Source organism: Microcebus murinus, chromosome 9 (assembly GCF_040939455.1).
Source record: "Microcebus murinus isolate Inina chromosome 9, M.murinus_Inina_mat1.0, whole genome shotgun sequence".
In the NCBI taxonomy this organism is placed as follows: Eukaryota; Metazoa; Chordata; class Mammalia; order Primates; family Cheirogaleidae; genus Microcebus; species Microcebus murinus.
This window is the reverse complement of record NC_134112.1, coordinates 90883860-90889757: the sequence shown is the minus strand read 5'-3', so window position 1 is coordinate 90889757 and position 5898 is coordinate 90883860.

The window sequence follows — 5898 nt, the reverse complement described above, 5'->3', positions numbered from 1 at the left end:
GTGCAACAAGGTGAGGATAAAAGTCAACACACTAGCAATGGTGGGGAAAGAAGGAGAGAAAGAAATGAGAGAGAGAAATGAGAAAGGAAGGAGCGAGCAAGCCAAGCCCCAGTCCTAAATGGCATTACGAAGTAGCTGTATCAGCCTAGAACAACTTACTCATTATATGAAACACAACAACTAGAACTCATTATATGAAACACAACAACAATAATGATGACTTGATATGTTTAAATCTAGTCAATTTATGTGTTCAACACCAATAATCAGGGAAATGTAAATGAAAACAGTGAGATACCTGTTTATGCTCATTAGATAAGACCATACTCAGTGTTGGCAAGGAAGTGGAGAAACAAGAATTTTCATACATTGCTGGTAGAAGGGGAAATTGGTGCAACCACTTTAGAGAGCAACTTGGGAAAAGCTATTTTACTTAAAGATGGGCATAACAATTCCACTTTCATGTATAAACCCTAGGACCCTGGCTATTTAATATGTGGTCAGTCTATGGAGTCCAAGAATTCCATTTACTTGTGCATAAGGAGATAAAGACAAGCATGTTCATTGCAGGACTGTTTTGTATTAGAAGAAAAAAGGGAGAGGGGAGATTAAATGCCTATCAACAAAAGGCTAAATAGGTAAACAGTGCCATACTCATTAAAAATTAAATGTAATTACATTTAATTATAGTAAGTACATTATGATATCATTTATATAAAATTTTAACACTTACAAAGTCAATCTATATCTTGTTTGTGGATATTTATATACAATAAATGCAAGTATTGAAAATTCATGGGAATAATAAGTGTGAAATTCAGGATAGTAGTTACCTCTGGAGAAGGAAGGAGGGTAATGACATAGAGGCTTCAACAATGTCTTTTATTTTTTTTTAAAAAAATGTAAATTTGAAGCAAATAGGTAAAATGTTAACAGTTGATAAATGTTGGTCATAGGTGACCTGGTGACTTATTATTCTGTCTATTTTTCTCTGCTATGGTAATATTTCACAATTTAAAAATGAGGCCGGGCGCGGTGGCTCACGCCTGTAATCCCAGCACTCTGGGAGGCCGAGGCGAGGTCAGAAGTTCGAAGCCAGCCTGAGCAAGAGCGAGACCCCGTCTCTACTATAAATATAGAAAGAAATTAATTGGCCAACTAATATATATAGAAATAATTAGCCAGGCATGGCGGTGCATGCCTGTAGTCCCAGCTACTCGGGAGGCTGAGGCAGGAGGATCGCTTGAGCCCAGGAGTTGGAGGTTGCTGTGAGCTAGGCTGATGCCATGGCACTCTAGCCCTGGCAATAGAGTGAGACTCTGTCTCAAAAAAAAAAAAAAAAAAAAAAATGAAAAGAAAAGAAAAAAGATTCAAAGCAAATACTAGTACTGGAGCAAAGTACCCTCAAAAAGAAAAATAAACACGGAAAGATTATCAGGTGGAACAAAACATTCTGATTAGGAAAATGACAATCATAGGCTTCAAATGCTTTTAAGTGCTACAAACCACTGTCTGCCTTCCAATTAATTAACCCAGTCTCTTTCTGTATTTGCTAGATCAGAGAAAAGAATAAAGCCCTTTCAATGCTAAACTTATTTGAGCCTCAAAATGCTTGAGGCATGAACATGCCAGGAGAAGTTTTTAGATGCACTTCTTTAACAAACTTGATAATAACTAATATTTATTTTATACTTACCATGTTCCAGGCATTATGCTAAGAACTTTGTATGGACAATCTCATTCCATCTTCACAACAACCCCATATGGTAGGTAGTATTATTATCCCTATTTTACAAATGAGGAAACCAAGGCTAGTCACAGGCTGGAGAGTGGTGGATCTGTGATGCAACCTGAGCAGTTGGCCTCCAGAGACCTCATTCTTAACCACCTTGCAATGTGTCATGCACAGTCAGGTGCTGAGGGCCCAGCACTTCACAGAGTTGCACACAAAAATCATTATCAACTTGTCCAATTCTATTTCACAGAGTCCTGCCTGTTCAATGGAATACATAAAGTTTTTAAAATTCCTCCCCTCCCCACCTTTTTCAGTCTTATCGTGGACTTGGGGATCTAAGATACTTTTAAAAAAACATCATGTTTAAAGACAGTGTAAAACTGGAACAGAATCAAGAGCCCAGACCATAACATGAAAGTATTATTAGTATTTGGAAAGATCAATAAATGTGACTATATTTTTTAAAAAACAAAACAAACAAATAAAACTCTATTTTTCAAATGACTCTTTAAAAAAAATGAAAAGGCCTGAATGGAAGAAGATATTTTCAACATATATAACTGACAATGAGCTTGTATCCAGAATAAAGTGCTCCTACAAATCAATAAGAGACAGACAACACAAAAGTAACATGGGCAAGAGACTTGAACAAGCACTTCACAAAAAAGGATATCCAAATGGGTGTTAAATAAATGAAAAGGTGCTCTCAGTCTCATTACTGAAAAGTTAAAAGTTAAAAACACCATGATAGGCCGGGCGCGGTGGCTCACGCCTGTAATCCTAGCACTCTGGGAGGCCGAGACGGGCGGATTGCTCGAGGTCAGGAGTTCGAAACCAGCCTAAGCAAGAGTGAGACCCCGTCTCTACTATAAATAGAAAGAAATTAATTGGCCAACTAATATATATATATATAAAAAAAAAAATTAGCCGGGCATGGTGGCACATGCCTGTAGTCCCAGCTACTTGGGAGGCTGAGGCAGAAGGATTACTTGAGCCCAGGAGTTTGAGGTTGCTGTGAGCTAAGCTGACGCCACGGCACTCACTATAGCCTGGGCAACAAGCGAGACTCTGTCTCAAAAAAAAAAAAAAAAAAAAAAAAAACAAAAACACCATGATAATGATTAAAATTTTAAACTCTTGGCAAGGTTATAGAACATCAACTAAAAACTCTTCTACATTGGTGGTGGCATTGTAAATTGGTAAAGAATTTTAGAAAACAACTTGGTGTCATTTACTGAGTTGAAACATACCCAATCTTATGACCCCAAAATTAACACTGCTAGGTATATACCCAAGAGAAATGTGTTCACTGGCACAAGAATGTTAACTATACCACCCAATAGCCAAAAACTGGAAACAATCCCAAAGTCTATTATCAGCAGAATAGATTTTTTGTTCAGAATAGATTGCTTGTATTATATTCATATAATGGACTATTCTGCAGCCATGAAAATGAACTATAGATACATGCAAGAATAGCGATGAATTTCACAAATGATATTGAGCAAAAGCCAAATTCAAAAAAATACATACTCTGGTTTATTTACATAATGTGATAAATAGATAGATATAGGTAGAAAGGTCAGAAATAAATAGATAGGCCAGTCCACGGGGTTAGAAGTCAGGAATGGTGTGACTTTTCAAGGGGAAGAAGGGCATGAGGAGGTTTTAGAGGAGTTTCTTTTTTCCTGTCAGGGTTTTATTTTTGTCTGAGAGCTATTTGCCAGCAGAGAAAAGGGACATCATATTGAAATAATATTGAATCAGCCAATCCACAAATATGGTATATTTCTTCATTTATTTAGATCATCTTTAATCTTTGTCAGCAATGTTTTATAATTTTTAGTGTAGAGATTCTGTATATATTTTGCCTAATTCATTTCTAAGTGTTTTATGCTTTCTACTATAATTATAAATTAAGAGGTTTTTAAATTTTCAGTTGTTTGCTATAGTATGTAAATATACAACTGATTTTTATATATGACCTTATATCCAGGGACCTTAATAAATTCATTTAGTAGTTCTAGTGGTTGCTTTGTGGACTCCATAGGATATTTCTCACATTCAAGTATATGACCTGCAAATACAGACATAGACCCACACTTTATATACTATCAATATTTCAATTTCTCCTAATGTGACATCTCTAGTGTGGCCTCTTCTCGGGGCTGCTGATTTGTATACATACCAAATTTTCGACATTTTCCCTAGGAATTTTTGTTTTGGACTTTTTTTTAATTTATTTTTTATTTTTTGAGACAGTCTCACTTTGTTGCCCAGGCTAGAGTGAGTGCCGTGGCATCAGCCTAGCTCACAGCAACCTCAAACTCCTGGGCTCAATCAATCCTGCTGCTCAGCCTCCCAAGTAGCTGGGACTACACGCCACCATGCCCTGCTAATATTTTTTTCTATATATATATATTAGTTGGTCAATTAATTTCTTTCTATTTATAGTAGAGACAGGGTCTCGCTCTTGCTCAGGCTGGTTTCAAACTCCTGACCTCGAGCAATCCGCCCGCCTGGGCCTCCCAGAATGCTAGGATTACAGGCGTGAGACACTGCGCCCAGCCATAAGTGGGTATTTTTTTATAGACAAAGGAACATTTCCTCCAACTTCTTTTGAAAAATTTCAAATGTACTGAAAAGTTAAAAAGAATAGTATTACAAATAATAACTACATCCTTCATTCAAGATTCCTTCCAATTATTAATATTTGTTACTTTTTCTTTATTCTATTTTCATCTATTCTATCTTTTCTTTATTTCTACCTTCATTTTTTTCTGAATCATTTAAAGTGAGTTTAAAACACAGGGATATTTTACCCCTAAACACTTCAGCATTTATCTCACAAAAATAAGGATATTAAAGCTGGGTGTGATGGCACACACCAGTAGTCCCAGCTACTTGGGAGGCTGAGGCAGGAGGATTGCTTAAGCCTAGGAGTTAGAGAGCAACCTGAAACACAGTGAGACCCTATCTCTCTCTTTTTTTTAAAGTATAGTAACATTAATTAAATTAATCAACATTAATTCATAAGTATTGCTTGATACATGCCCATATTTAAATTCTCCCAATTATTTAAAAAATATCTCTTACAGTTTATTTTCTTATTCAGGATTCAGTTGTTTCATGCATTGCATTTGGTTCTTCCATTTCTTTAATATCTTTTCACCCAGAATAAAGTTCCTTATCCCTTTTTTTCTCATGATACTGAATTTTTAGAGTTAGAGTCACTTGTATAATGTCCTACATTCTGGATTTGATTATTTCCTTATGTTTACACTCAGGTTAGGCACTTTGTGGCCCAAATGCCTGTACTAGATAGATGACGCATGGCGCGAGAACTTACATAATGTTGACTTGTACCCTTGTTGGTGATGCTAAATTTGATAGCATGGTTAACATGGTGACTGCCACATCACTCCATTATAAAGGTATACTTCTCTCATTATTATTAATAAGAGGAGAGGGCACCATGGCCCCGCGGAGATGAGGAAATTGAGGCATGGAGACTAACTGATCTTAAACAGATAATACCTTAAGTGGTAGAAGCAGAATGCAAACTTGGACAGTCTAGCTCCAGAGTATACACAGTTAACTACTATACTACACTGGCCCTTCAACAAACTCTAAAGGATGAGTTGAGGACATTCAGAAAACAACAATTTCCTGAATAGTAACAACCAAATGGTGTTGGACATGATCATTTATCCATTAACTGGAATCCCTCAAACCATCAACTGGGAAACTGCAGCAAGGCTTATGCCTGGATTAACACTCAGAATGTGCAAAAATGTTTGATGAAATGAAGAGCAGTGGAAGTTCACCTGCTGACAACCAGTATAATCCCCTAATGGCTGCTGGAGAGAGTCTTGTTGACACTTTAGCCATATATATCAAATCATCACTTCTTGATGAGGGAGAATTTCAGGAGACTCCAGCTGGTCAGTATGCAGTTTCCAAAACAGGAAGACATAGTATAGCTTCCACAAGGAATTGCTCTTCAGAAGTGAAAATTGGACCTCCCATAATGGTGAAGAAAAGACTGAAGAATCTAATGGCAGGAAGCATGTTGTTTGCTAGGTAAGATTTAATATTAATATCAACTGTGAATTATAAAATTTATATATATCAGTAACATAATTTAGGAATTTCATGTTAAA